General features: G+C 43.3%; 13 non-coding genes across 13 annotated transcripts; all 13 read left to right on the top strand.

The window, feature by feature from the left end:
- The first annotated feature begins 1,214 nt into the window (after positions 1-1,214).
- Positions 1,215-1,286, top strand: trnac-gca (transfer RNA cysteine (anticodon GCA)). Its single transcript has one exon. It is a non-coding gene; the product is annotated as a tRNA-Cys (tRNA).
- Positions 1,287-3,171: 1,885 nt separating this feature from the next.
- Positions 3,172-3,243, top strand: trnac-gca (transfer RNA cysteine (anticodon GCA)). Its single transcript has one exon. It is a non-coding gene; the product is annotated as a tRNA-Cys (tRNA).
- Positions 3,244-3,885: 642 nt separating this feature from the next.
- trnac-gca (transfer RNA cysteine (anticodon GCA)) lies at positions 3,886-3,957 on the top strand. The gene has a single exon. It is a non-coding gene; the product is annotated as a tRNA-Cys (tRNA).
- Positions 3,958-4,413: 456 nt separating this feature from the next.
- On the top strand, positions 4,414-4,485 carry trnac-gca (transfer RNA cysteine (anticodon GCA)). Its single transcript has one exon. It is a non-coding gene; the product is annotated as a tRNA-Cys (tRNA).
- A 1,290-nt stretch (positions 4,486-5,775) lies between these two features.
- trnac-gca (transfer RNA cysteine (anticodon GCA)) lies at positions 5,776-5,847 on the top strand. The gene has a single exon. It is a non-coding gene; the product is annotated as a tRNA-Cys (tRNA).
- A 444-nt stretch (positions 5,848-6,291) lies between these two features.
- trnac-gca (transfer RNA cysteine (anticodon GCA)) lies at positions 6,292-6,363 on the top strand. The gene has a single exon. It is a non-coding gene; the product is annotated as a tRNA-Cys (tRNA).
- A 636-nt stretch (positions 6,364-6,999) lies between these two features.
- trnac-gca (transfer RNA cysteine (anticodon GCA)) lies at positions 7,000-7,071 on the top strand. Its single transcript has one exon. It is a non-coding gene; the product is annotated as a tRNA-Cys (tRNA).
- A 656-nt stretch (positions 7,072-7,727) lies between these two features.
- On the top strand, positions 7,728-7,799 carry trnac-gca (transfer RNA cysteine (anticodon GCA)). The gene has a single exon. It is a non-coding gene; the product is annotated as a tRNA-Cys (tRNA).
- A 712-nt stretch (positions 7,800-8,511) lies between these two features.
- On the top strand, positions 8,512-8,583 carry trnac-gca (transfer RNA cysteine (anticodon GCA)). Its single transcript has one exon. It is a non-coding gene; the product is annotated as a tRNA-Cys (tRNA).
- A 2,361-nt stretch (positions 8,584-10,944) lies between these two features.
- On the top strand, positions 10,945-11,016 carry trnac-gca (transfer RNA cysteine (anticodon GCA)). Its single transcript has one exon. It is a non-coding gene; the product is annotated as a tRNA-Cys (tRNA).
- A 434-nt stretch (positions 11,017-11,450) lies between these two features.
- trnac-gca (transfer RNA cysteine (anticodon GCA)) lies at positions 11,451-11,522 on the top strand. Its single transcript has one exon. It is a non-coding gene; the product is annotated as a tRNA-Cys (tRNA).
- Positions 11,523-12,169: 647 nt separating this feature from the next.
- trnac-aca (transfer RNA cysteine (anticodon ACA)) lies at positions 12,170-12,241 on the top strand. Its single transcript has one exon. It is a non-coding gene; the product is annotated as a tRNA-Cys (tRNA).
- Positions 12,242-13,590: 1,349 nt separating this feature from the next.
- trnac-gca (transfer RNA cysteine (anticodon GCA)) lies at positions 13,591-13,662 on the top strand. Its single transcript has one exon. It is a non-coding gene; the product is annotated as a tRNA-Cys (tRNA).
- Positions 13,663-13,877: the final 215 nt, after the last annotated feature.

Raw genomic sequence — 13,877 nt, 5'->3', positions numbered from 1 at the left:
TACATCAGCTTCAGCCCACTGACTTCAAACACTACGTTTTGGCTGCCATATTAGTGTCAGCGTTATCATCCAAAGGACACATTTCCGCTGGGTGGTTTCAAAGTGGAGAGGGGGGGGAAAAAAAAACACACTCACACTCTGGCCACTTGTAAAAAAAAAAGAAAAGTACTGCCAGCCATAAATACATACTTTCAATGTGCTGTTGACAAACCCCACTTCCATATGAGTTGGGAAATTGTGTTAGATGTAAATATAAACAGAAGACAATTAATTGCAAATCCTTTTTAACCCATATTCAAATGAATGCACTACAAAGACAACATATTTGATGTTCAAACTCCATCCATCCATCCATTTTCTACCGCTTATTCCCTTTCGGGGTCGCGGGGGGAGCTGGCGCCTATCTCAGCTACAATCGGGCGGAAGGCGGGGTGCACCCTGGACAAGTCGCCACCTCATCGCAGGGCCAACACAGATAGACAGACAACATTCACACTCACATTCACACACTAGGGCCAATTTAGTGTTGCCAGTCAAACTATCCCCAGGTGCATGTCTTTGGAAGTGGGAGGAAGCCGGAGTACACAGAGGGAACCCACGCATTCACGGGGAGAACATGCAAACTCCACACAGAAAGATCCCGAGCCTGGATTTGAACCCAGGACTGCAGGACCTTCGTATTGTGAGGCAGACGCACTAACCCCTCTGCCACCGTGAAGCCCTATGTTCAAACTCATTAACTTTATTTTTTTTTTGCAAATAATAATCAACTTGGAATTTTATGGCTGCAACACGTGCCAAAGTAGTTGGGAAAGGGCATGTTCACCACTGTGTTACATCACCTTTTCTTTTAACAACACTCAATAAACGTTTGGATTTGCACCTTTTCACAATATTGATTACTTCCTCTTTGTAATCTCAGACTCTCATCCTAGTGTCATTGGAGCCGACGTGTACAACTATGTCCGCGTGCGATTAGCCTGTCATACGTGCTTACTAGACCTAAGATTAGCTTCAATGTCGGGTGCTCTGGCCCTGGGAATACACTTGGTTTACTAAACTGTATGTTCCGGGGATGGAGTCCCTTATGACTAAGTCGTGGTGTCTGGTAGACTGGGGTGTAGGAATAGCTAAAGGGCTAAATCTATTATACCTCTCAACAGGTCTACCGTGGCTTGTAGGCTAACATATCTATTTGATGAATAAATGTTTCAGGGGGTATACCTCAGTGGTAGAGCATTTGACTGCAGATCAAGAGGTCTCCGGTTCAAATCCGGATGCCCCCTAAATGTATTATACGTCTCTACAGGTTTACTGTGGCTTGTGGGCCGCCTCGGGCTAATACAAACAAGTTGGGCGAGTCAGCTCGCTACACCTAATGCTAGCAAACGTGCTTTAAGTTAGGAAATTACTCTTCTCTGACTGGCAGACATGATCCTCCAGTAGCAACAACCTGTGCATGAAGAACAGGAAGCCATACTCACATTCTTTCATTCACCGAGTCAGGTTCTTACTGCCTTCAAAGCCTAGTAACTTTGGACCAGGACGAACAGGTTAATGTGGAATTAATTTACTTTTGGCTAAAGGAAAATTATGGCAATCAATGTATTATTTATGAAATACTATCGTAACTATAGTTTATAATTGAGGTTTTGGATTTGCATATTTTCACAATAGTGATTATTTCCTCTTTGTAGTCTCTGACTGTCTCATCCTAGTCCAGGGGTCGACAACCTTTACCACTCAAAGAGCCATTTTGACCCATTTCACAAAGTAAAGAAAACAATGGGAGCTACATAACTCTTTTGAAATGTATAATGAAATAATACTGCATACAGAGTTTTTTTTTTTGCTTTGTGCTATGTATAAACCAGGGGTCTCAGACACGCGGCCCGCACCTTAATATGAAAATGTAATGTTAGTGCGACCCGCGAGTTCTATATGAATGCCGCTTGACAGCGTCAGACCTGCCAACCGTCCCAATTTTCCTGGGAGACTCCCGAATTTCAGAGTAATTGTTCTCTCGAATGTAAGCTGGTGTTCACCCAATGAACATTAATAAGCCGCCCTCTACAGCTTGTAAAAATAGCTTACCAGCCCAAAGAATTGTTTGAGGAGGCCATTGCAGACACACCCAAGAAACTGCAAGGCATCCTAATTCAACAGCAATACAAGTCACACTGAGGGTGGCCGTTTAAACAACTTTAGCACTCTTACTAATATGCGCCACACTGTGAACCCACACCAAACAAGAATGACAAACACATTTCACCCCCGCCCACCTCAACCGACGCACGGAGGGATGGGAGGGGGGAAAGGGAGGGTGATTTGGGTTGGTGGTAGCTTCTTGTATATGATGCATGGGATTCTGGGTATTTGTTCTGTCGTGTTTATGGTGTGTTATAGTGAGGATATTCTCCCGAAATGTGTTTGTCATTCTTGTTTGGTGTGGGTTCACAGTGTGGCGCATATAAGTAAGAGTGTTAAAGTTGTTTATATCGCAACCCTCAGTGTGACCTGCATGGCTGTTGAGCAAATATGCCTTGCAGTAGCGCATAAGTTCAGATAGAGGTCACATCCAAAATGTGACCGGCCGGCCGGCACGCAGATAGCATGGTGAAAATCCTGGCGCAATGACATGTAGAAAGGGCGTTAGAGGCATTAACTTCACGGCACGCCCTCAAGGTGGATGTCTGGGTGAAAATCGAAAAATGTTTACCCGGGAGATTTCTGATAGAGACACTAAAATTTTAAAATCTACCGGACTTCTCCGGGCGGTCCGCAAGTATGGGGCTGAGCCACATCAAATTGGTCAAAGAGCCACATGCTGCTCCGGAGCCGTGGGTTGCCGACCACTGTACTAGTGTCATTGGAGCCGCCGGGTACAACTATGTTCGCGTCGCTAGTGGTGCGATTAGCTTGTCACATGTGTTTACTAGGCCAGTTGCGAGTCAGGTCCCTAAGATTAGCTTCAATGTCGGATGCTCTGGCGCCGGGAATACACTTGGTTTACTAAACTGTATGTTCTGGGGATGGAGTCCCCTATTCCTAAGGTGTGGTGTCTGGTAGACTGGGGTGTAGGAATAGCTAAAGAGCTAAATCTATTATGCCTCTCAACAGGTCTACCGTGGCTTGTAGGATAACATATCTATTTGATGAATAAATGTTTCAGGGGGTATAGCTCAGTGGTAGAGCATTTGACTGCAGATCAAGAGGTCTCCGGTTCAAATCTGGATGCCCCCTAAATTTATTATGCGTCTCAACCGGTTTACCGTGGCTGCTTCGGGCTGCTACAGGCTGGGTCAGTCAGCTTGTTACACCTAACGCTAGCAAACGTGTCCACGGCGCCTTAAGTTAGGAAATTACTCTCCTCTGACTGGTGGACACGGTGCTCCAGGAGGGCCAACCTGTGCATGCAAAACAGGAAGCCATACTCTTATTTTTTCTTTCATCGAGTCAAGTTCCTGCTACCTCCAAAGCGTAGTAACTTTGAAACGGGACGAACAGGTTAACGTGAATTAACCCACACAGCAGGAGACTCCTATACGTATCGGTCTTCAAGTCGCCCAACCCGCTTACTGTTACATTCGTTTTGGCTCTGCCTAGAGAATCCGCTCCTCTAAAAATTGTACGGTCAGACAGCGGATCCTGAGCTGACCGGTGTCTGATCCGCGTACGCGTATGCAGCAAACTAAACTGGTATGCACCGCCCCTCCGCCTACGCAGATCCTAAGCCGACCAATGTCTGATCCGCGGACGTGGACACGCCTAGGCGTCCGGTAGACTGGGGTGTAGGAATAGCTAAAGGGATACGTTTATTTTTCGTATCAATCGGTTTACCGTGTCTTGTAGGCCAACATATCTATTTGATGAGATAGTGTTTCAGGGGGTATATCTCAGTGGTAGAGCATTTGACTGCAGATCAAGAGGTCTCCGGTTCAACTCCAGATGCCCCCTAAATATACTGAAATATGCGCCTCAATCGGTTTTTCCGTGGCTTGAAGGCTGCTTAGTCAGCTCACTACAGCTAATTCTGGCGAACGTGTCGTCGGCGCCTTTCTTTACGAAATTACTAAGATCCAACCGGCGGACACAGTTCTCCAGTAGCAATAACCTTTTCATGAAGAACAAGAAACCATACTCACATTATTTAATTCACCAAGTCCGTTTCTTATTGCCTTCAAAGTGTAGTAACTTTGGACCGGGACGAACAGGTTAATATGAAATACATTTTCTTTTGTCTAAAAGAAAATTAAAGCAATCAATGTGTTTTATATGAAATACTATTCTAACTATAGTTTATAATGGAGGTCTTGGATTTGCATCTTTTCACAATTTTGATTATATCCTCTTTGTAATCTCTGAGTGTCTCATTCTTGTGTCATTGGAGCCGAAATGTACAAGTATTTGTCAGGGGGTATAGCTCAGTGGTAGAGCATTTGACTGCAGATCAAGAGGTCTTTGGTTCAAATCCAAATGCCCCCTAAGTTTATTATGCATCGCAAACGGTATAACATGGCTTGTGGATCGCTCACCTTAGGTCAAAAAATTACTCTTCTAATTACTTTTCTCCAACTGGCAGACACAGACTGCATGTTATCCATACATCTCTGTGCCATGTCTGCTTCAGCACCGCCGGTAAATAGCATGTTAGCGTCGATTAGCTTAGCATGTTAGCAAAGATTAGCTGGCAGTCATGCCACGACCAATTTTGTCAGATTAGCACATAAGTCAACATCAACAAAACTCACCTTTGTGATTTCGTTGACTTTATCGTTGCAAATGCATCTGCAGGTTATCCATACATCTCTGTGCCATGTCTGTCATCGCCGGTAAAATGTGGAGACACTTTGGCACATTCAATGGGGGTCTGGCGGCATACACTTTCGCATCTTCGGGCCAGTGGTGCAACTTGAATCCCTCCCTGTTAGTGTTGTTACACCCTCCGACAACACACCGACGAGATATGATGTCTCCAAGGTTCCAAAAAATAGTCGAAAAAACGGAAAATAAAAGAGCTCAGACCCAATGTTTACAATGTGTTGAAAATGAAAATGGCGGCAGTATTACCTCGGTGACGTCACGTTCTGACGTCATCTCCACCAGAGCAATAAACTGAAAGCCGTTTAATTTGCCAAAATTCACCCATTTAGAGTTCGGATATCGGTTAAAAAAATATGGTCTTTTTTCTGCACTATCAAGGTATAATATTGACGCTTACATAGGTCTGGTGATAATGTTCCCCTTTAAGTTAGAAAATTACTCTCCTCTGACTGGTGGACACGGTCCTCCAGGAGGGCCAACCTGTGCATGCAAAACAGGAAGCCATACTCGTATTTTTTCTTTCATCGAGTTAAGTTCCTGCTACCTCCAAAGCGTAGTAACTTTGAAACTGGACGAACAGGTTAACGTGAATTAACCCACACAGCAGGAGACTCCTATACGTATCCGTCTTCAAGTCGCCCAACCCGCGTTACTGTCACATTCGTTTTGGCTCTGCCTAGAGAATCAGCTCCTCCTCTAAAAATTGTACGGTCAGACAGCGGATCCTGAGCTAAACGGTGTCTGATCCATGGACACAGCAAACTAAACTGGGATGCACCGCCCCCCGCCTATGCAGATCTTGAGCCGACCAATGTCTGATCCGCGGACGTGGACACGCCTAGGCGTCCGGTAGACTGGGGTGTAGGAATAAAGGGATACGTTTATTTTTTGTATCAACCGGTTTATCGTGTCTTGTAGGCCAACATATCTATTTGATGAAAGAATGTTTGAGGGGGTATAGCTCAGTGGTAGAGCATTTGACTGCAGATCAAGAGGTCTCCGGTTCAACTCCGGATGCCCCCTAAATATACTGTGATATGCGTCTCAACTGGTTTACCGTGGCTTGGAGGCCGCTTTGTCAGCTTGCCACAGCTAATTCTAGCAAACGTGTCCCTGGCGCCTTAAGTTAGGAAATGTCTCTTCTCTAACTGGTGGACACGATCCTCCAGTAGCAACAACCTGTGCATGAAGAACAAGAAACCATACTCACATTCTTTCATTCACCAAATCCGGTGCTTAGTTCCTTCAAAGTGTAGTAACTTTAGACCGAGACAAACAGGTTAACGTGAAATTATTTTTCTTTTGGCTAAAAGAAAATTAAAGCAATATATGAAATACTATTCTAACTATAGTTTACAATGGAGGTCTTGGATTTGCATCTTTTCACAATTTTGATTATATCCTCTTTGTAATCTCCGAGTGTCTTATTCTAGTGTCATTGGAGCCGAAATGTACAAATATTTTTCAGGGGGTATAGCTCAGTGGTAGAGCATTTGACTGCAGATCAAGAGGTCTTTGGTTCAAATCCAAATGCCCCCTAAGTTTATTATGTGTCTCAAACGGTTTACCATGGCTTGTGGACCGCGTGTAATTAAAAAAATTACTATTCTAATTACTTTTCACCAAATGGCGGACACAGACAACCTTTACATGAAGAACAGGAAGCCATACTCACATTCTTTCATTCACCGAGTCCGATTCATACTGCCTTCAAAGTGTAGTAACTTTGGACCGGGACGAACAGGTTAATGTGAAATTAATTTACTTTTGGCTAAAAGAAAATTATGGCATTCAATATGTTATATATGAAAGACCATTCTAACTAGAGTTTATAATTTAGGTCTTGGATTTGCATCTTTTCATGATATTATTTCCTCTTTGTAATCTCTGACTGTTCCATCCTGGTGTCATTGGAACTATGTTCGCGTAGATTAGCCTCATACGCCTGTTGCGAGTCAACTCCCTCAGATTTGCTTCAATGTCGGGTGCTCTGGCCCCAGGAATACACTTGGTTTACTAAACTGTATGTTCTGGGGATGGAGTCCCTTATGACTAAGGTGTGGCATCCAGTAGACTGGGGTATAGGACTAGCTAAAGGGCTAAATCGATTATGCGTCTCAACCAGTTTACCGTGGCTTGTAGGCTAACATATCTATTTGATGAGAAAGTGTTTCAGGGGGTATAGCTCAGTGGTAGAGCATTTGACTGCAGATCAAGAGGTCTCCGGTTCAAATCCGGATGCCCCCTAAATTTATTATGCGCCTCAACCGGTTTACCGTGGCTTTAGTTACGAAATTACTATGCTCTAACTGGCGGACACGATCCTCCAGTAGCAACAACCTGTGCATGAAAAACAAGAAACCATACTCACATTAATTCATTCACCGAGTCTGGTTCTTACTGCCTTCAAAGTGTAGTAACTTTGGACCGGGACAAACAGGTTAATGTGTAATTAATTTACCTTTGGCTAAAGGAAAATTATGGCAATCAATATATTATATATGAAATATTATTCTAATTATAGTTCATATTTGAGGTCTTGGATTCTTTTCACAATATTGATTATTTCCTCCTTGTAATCTCTGTCTCATCCTAGTGTCATTGGAGTCGACGTTTACAACAATGTTCGCGTAGCTAGTGGTGCGATTAGCCTGTCATACGTGTTTACTAGACCTGTTGCGAGTCAGCTCCCTAAGATTAGCTTCAATGTCGGGTGCTCTGGCCCCGGGAATACACTTGGTTTACTAAGCTGTATGTTCTGGGGATGGAGTCCCTTATGACTACGGTGTGGTGTCCGATAAACTGGGGTGTAGGAATAGCTAAAGAGCTACATCTATTATGCGTCTCAACAGGTCTACCGTGGCTTGTAGGCTAACATATCTATTTGATGGGCAAGAACTACAGGGGGTATAGCTCAGTGGTAGAGCATTTGACTGCAGATCAAGAGGTCTCCGGTTCAACTCCGGATGCCCCCTAAATTTATTATGCGTCCCAACTAATTCACCGCCGCTCAATTAGCTCGCTACAGGTAATTCTAGCAAAAGTGTCTCTGGTGCCTTTAGTTACGAAATGACACTGCTCTAACTGACGGACACGATCCTCCAGTAGCAACTACCTGTGCATGAAGAACAGGAAGCCATACTCACATTCTTTAATTCACCAAGTCTGGTTCATACTGCATTCAAAGCGTAGTAAATTTGGACCGGGACGAACAGGTTAATGTGGAATTAATTTACTTTTGGCTAAAAGAAAATTAAGGCAATCAAGGTATTTAATATGAAATACTATTCTAACTATAGTTCATAATTGAGGTCCTCGATTTGCATATTTTCACAATATCGATTATTTCTTCTTTGTAATCTCTGACTTTCTCATCCTAGTGTCATTGGAGCCGACGTATACAACTGTGTTCGCGTAGCTAGTGGTGCGATTAGCTTGTCACATGTGTTTATTAGGCCTGTTGCGAGTCAGCTCTCTAAGATTAGCTTCAATATCGGGTGCTCTGGCCCCAGGAATACACTTGGTTTACTAAGCTGTATGTTCTGGGGATGGAGTCCCCTATAACTAAGGTGTGGTGTCTGGTAGACTGGGGTGTAGGACTAGCTAAAGAGCTAAATCTATTATGCGTCTCAACAGGTCTACCGTGGCTTGTAGGCTAACATATCTATTTGATGAATAAATGTTTCAGGGGGTATAGCTCAGTGGTAGAGCATTTGACTGCAGATCAAGAGGTCTCCAGTTCAAATCTGGATGCCCCCTAAATTTATTACACGTCTCTACCAGTTTACCGTGGCTTGTCGGGCTGCTACAAGCTGGGTCAGTCAGCTTGTTACACCTAACGCTAGCAAACGAGTCCGCGGCACCTTAAAGGGGAATATTATTACAATTTCAAAAAGGTTAAAAACAATAAAAATCAATTCCCAGTGGCTTGATGTATTTTTTCAAGTTTTTTTCAAAATTTTAAAGGTCTCGGAATATCCTTAAAAAAAGTTTTAAAGTGCTTGATTTTCGCTATTTGCAATGCGACTATCCATTTCCCTGTGACGTCATACAGTGCTGCTAATGTAAACAAACAATGGCGAATACCACAGCAAGATATAGCGACATTAGCTCAGATTCAGACTCGGATTTCAGCAGCTTAAGCGATTCAACACATTACGCATGTATTGAAACGGATGGTTGGAGTATGAAAGTATAAAGAAGAAACTGAAGCTATTGAGCGAATAGCTATTGAGGCTATTCATAGCCATAGCATGGCCAAATAGCTGCGTTAGCATCGCCGGTAAAATGTGTAAGCCCTAACGATCAGGACTTCCGTGACACTGGAGCAACTTAAATCCGTCGATTGGTAAGTGTTTTTTTCGCATTAAATGTGGGTGGAAGGAAACGTAATATAGTTGCAAATGCATCTGCAGTTTATCCATACATCTCTGTGCCATGTCTGCTTTAGCACCGCCGGTAAATAGCATGTTAGCATCGATTAGCATATCATGTTAGCATCGATTAGCTGGCAGTCAACATCAATAAAACTCACCTTTGTGATTCTGTTGTCGTTGAAAATGCATCTGCAGGTTATCCATACATCTCTGTGCCATGTCTGCTTCAGCACCGCCGGTAAATAGCATGTTAGCGTCGATTAGCGTAGCATGTTAGCATTGATAAGCTGGCAGTCATGCCGCGACAAATTATGTCTGATTAGCACATAAGTCAACATCAACAAAACTCACCTTTGTGATTTTGTTGACATTATTGTTGCAAATGCATCTGCAGGTTATCCATACATCTCTGTGCCATGTCTGTCCATCCATCCATCCATTTTCTACCGCTTATTCCCTTTTGGGGTCGCGGGGGGCGCTGGCGCCTATCTCAGCTACAATCGGGCGGAAGGCGGGGTGCACCCTGGACAAGTCGCCACCTCATCGCAGGGCCAACACAGATAGACAGACAACATTCACACTCACATTCACACACTAGGGCCAATTTAGTGTTGCCAATCAACCTATCCCCAGGTGCATGTCTTTGGAAGTGGGAGGAAGCCGGAGTACCCGGAGGGAACCCACGCATTCACGGGGAGAACATGCAAACTCCACACAGGAAGATCCCGAGCCTGGATTTGAACCCAGGACTGCAGGAACTTCGTATTGTGAGGCAGACGCACTAACCCCTCTGCATTGCCGGTAAAATGTGGAGACACTCCGGTACATTCAATGGGGGTCTGGCGGCAGACACTTTCGCATCTTCGGGCCGGTGGTGCAACTTGAATCCCTCCCTGTTAGTGTTGTTACACCCTCCGACAACACACCGACGAGGCATGATGTCTCCAAGGTTCCAAAAAATAGTCGAAAAAACGGAAAATAACAGAGCTGAGACCCAATGTTTACAATGTGTTGAAAATGAAAATGGCGGCTGTATTACCTCGGTGACGTCACGTTCTGACGTCATCGCCACCAGAGCAATAAACAGAAAGGCGTTTAATTCGCCAAAATTCACCCATTTAGAGTTCGGAAATCAGTTATAAAATATATGGTCTTTTTTCTGCACTATCAAGGTATATATTGACGCTTACATAGGTCTGGTGATAATGTTCCCCTTTAAGTTAGAAAATTACTCTCCTCTGACTGGTGGACACGGTCCTCCAGGAGGGCCAACCTGTGCATGCAAAACAGGAAGCCATACTCGTATTTTTTCTTTCATCAAGTCAAGTTCCTGCTACCTCCAAAGCGTAGTAACTTTGAAACGGGACGAACAGGTTAACGTGAATTAACCCACACAGCAGGAGACTCCTATACGTATCCGTCTTCAAGTCGCCCAACCCGCGTTACTGTCACATTCGTTCTGGCTCTGCCTAGAGAATCCGCTCCTCTTCTAAAAATTGTACGGTCAGACAGCGGATCCTGAGCTAAACGGTGTCTGATCCGCGGACGCAGCAAACTAAACTGGGATGCACCGCCCCCCGCCTATGCAGATCTTGAGCCGACCAATGTCTGATCCGCGGACGTGGACACGCCTAAGCGTCCGGTAGACTGGGGTGTAGGAATAAAGGGATACGTTTATTTTTTGTATCAACCGGTTTATCGTGTCTTGTAGGCCAACAAATCTATTTGATGAGGGAGTGATTCAGGGGGTATAGCTCAGTGGTAGAGCATTTGACTGCAGATCAAGAGGTCTCCGGTTCAACTCCGGATGCCCCCTAAATTTGCGTCTCAACTGGTTTACCGTGGCTTGGAGGCCACTTTGTCAGCTTGCTACAGGTAATTCTAGCAAACGTGTCCCTGGCGCCTTAAGTTAGGAAATGTCTCTTCTCTAACTGGCGGACACGATCCTCCAGTAGCAACAACCTGTGCATGAAGAACAAGAAACCGTACTCACATTCTTTCATTCACCAAATCCGGTTCTTACTGCCTTCAAAGTGTAGTAATTTTAGACCAAGACGAACAGGTTAATGTGAAATTAATTTTCTTTTGGCTAAAAGAAAATTAAAGCAATATATGAAATACTATTCTAACTATAGTTTATAATGGAGGTCTTGGATTTGCATCTTTTCACAATTTTGATTATATCCTCTTTGTAATTTCCGAGTGTTTTATTCTAGTGTCATTGGAGCCGAAATGTACTAATATTTTTCAGGGGGTATAGCTCAGTGGTAGATCATTTGACTGCAGATCAAGAGGTCTTTGGTTCAAATCCAAATGCCCCCTAAGTTTATTATGCGTCTCAAACGGTTTACCATGGCTTGTGGACCGCGTGTAATTAAAAAATTACTATTCTAATTACTTTTCACCAACTGGCGGACACAGACAACGTTTACATGAAGAACAGGAAGCCATATTCACATTCTTTCATTCACCGAGTCCGATTCATACTGCCTTCAAAGCGTAGTAACTTTGGACCGGGACGAACAGGTTAATGTGAAATTAATTTACTTTTGGCTAAAAGAAAATTATGGCATTCAATATGTTAGATATGAAAGACTATTCTAACTATAGTTTGTAATTTAGGTCTTGGATTTGCATCTTTTCATAATATTATTTCCTCTTTGTAATCTCTGACTGTTCCATCCTAGTGTCATTGGAACTATGTTCGCGTAGCTCGTGGTGCGATTAGCCTCATACGTCTGTTGCGAGTCAACTCCCTAAGATTAGCTTCAATGTCGGGTGCTCTGGCCCCAGGAATACACTTGGTTTACTAAACTGTATGTTCTGGGGGAAGGAGTCCCTTATGACTAAGGTGTGGCATCCGGTAGACTGGGGTATAGGACTAGCTAAAGGGCTAAATCTATTATGCGTCTCAACCAGTTTACCGTGGCTTGTGGGCTAAAATATCTATTTGATGAGAAATTGTTTCAGGGGGTATAGCTCTGTGGTAGAGCATTTGACTACAGATCAAGAGGTCTCTGGTTCAAATCCGGATGCCCCCTAAATTTATTATGCACCTCAACCGGTTTACCGTGGCTCATGGGCCGCTCAATTAGCTCGCTACAGGTAATTCTAGAAAAAGTCTCCCTGGTGCCTTTAGTTACGAAAAGACACTGCTCTAACTGACGGACACGATCCTCCAGTAGCAACTAGTTGACAAACTAGTGAGCATCCTGGATGATGCCAGTCACCCTCTGCTTAGCGTTATCAGTAGCCAGAGGAGCCTGTTCAGTGCTAGACTGCTTCATCCCAAGTGCAGGACTAATAGACTCAAAAACTCCTTTGTCCCACACGCCATTAGACTGTACAACTCCTCTCTGGGGCGGGGGGTACAAGGATGACAGGGGATGCAAAACAATAACAGTGCAATACGTTTTCATAACATGGTCACTACTGCCTACTTTGTCTTGTTATATTCTTATTTTACTGTTATATTGTTATTCCCATTGTTTTTATTCTTTTTGTAATATTTCTCTATTTTGTTTCCTTTTAAACCCCCATTATTTACTTTTTTTTAAAAATTGATCTCAACTCTGTACACTGCTGCTGGAATTTTAATTTTCCTGAAGGAACTCTCCTGAAGGAATCAATAAAGTACTATCTATCTATCTATCTATCTATGTGCATCACAGCAGGTGTATCTATCTATCTATCTATCAATCTATCTATCTATCTATCTATCTATCTGTCTATCTATCTATCTATCTATCTATCTATCTATCTATCTATCTATCTATCTATCTATCTATCCATCTATCTATCTATCTATCTATCTATCTATCTATCTATCTATCTATCTATCTATCTACCTGTGCATGAAGAACAGGAAACCATACTCACATTCTTTCATTCACCGAGTCCGATTCATACTGCCTTCAAAGTGTAGTAACTTTGGACCGGGACGAACAGGTTAATGTGGAATTAATTTACTTTTGGCTAAAAGAAAATTATTGCATTCAATATGTTATGTATGAAAGACCATTCTAACTATAGTTTATAATTTAGGTCTTGGATTTGCATCTTTTCATAATATTATTTCCTCTTTGTAATCTCTGACTGTTCCAATCTAGTGTCATTGGAACTATGTTCGCGTAGCTCGTGGTGCGATTAGCCTCATACGCCTGTTGCGAGTCAACTCCCTCAGATTAGCTTGAATGTCGGGTGCTCTGGCCCCAGGAATACACTTGTTTTACTAAACTGTATGTTCTGGGGATGGAGTCCCTTATGACTAAGGTGTGGTGTCCGGTAGACTGGGGTGTAGGACTAGCTAAAGGGCTAAGTCTATTATGCGTCAAAACGAGTTTACCGTGGCTTGTAGGCTAACATATCTATTTGATGAGAAAGTGATTCAGGGGGTATAGCTCAGTGGTAGAGCATTTGACTGCAGATCAAGAGGTCTCCGGTTCAAATCCGGATGCCCCCTAAATTTATTATGCCCCTCAACCGGTTTACCGTGGCTTTAGTTAGGAAATTACTATACTCTAACTGGCGGACACGATCCTCCAGTAGCAACAACCTGTGCATGAAAAACAAGAAACCATACTCACATTAATTCATTCACCGAGTCTGGTTCTTACTACCTTCAAAGTGTAGTAACTTTGGACCGGGACAAACAGGTTAATGTGTAATTAATTTACC

Source organism: Nerophis ophidion, linkage group LG17 (assembly GCF_033978795.1).
Source record: "Nerophis ophidion isolate RoL-2023_Sa linkage group LG17, RoL_Noph_v1.0, whole genome shotgun sequence".
NCBI lineage: Eukaryota > Metazoa > Chordata > Actinopteri > Syngnathiformes > Syngnathidae > Nerophis > Nerophis ophidion.
The sequence above is the reverse complement of the archived record's forward strand: the minus strand, read 5'-3'. Positions and strand labels throughout refer to the sequence as shown.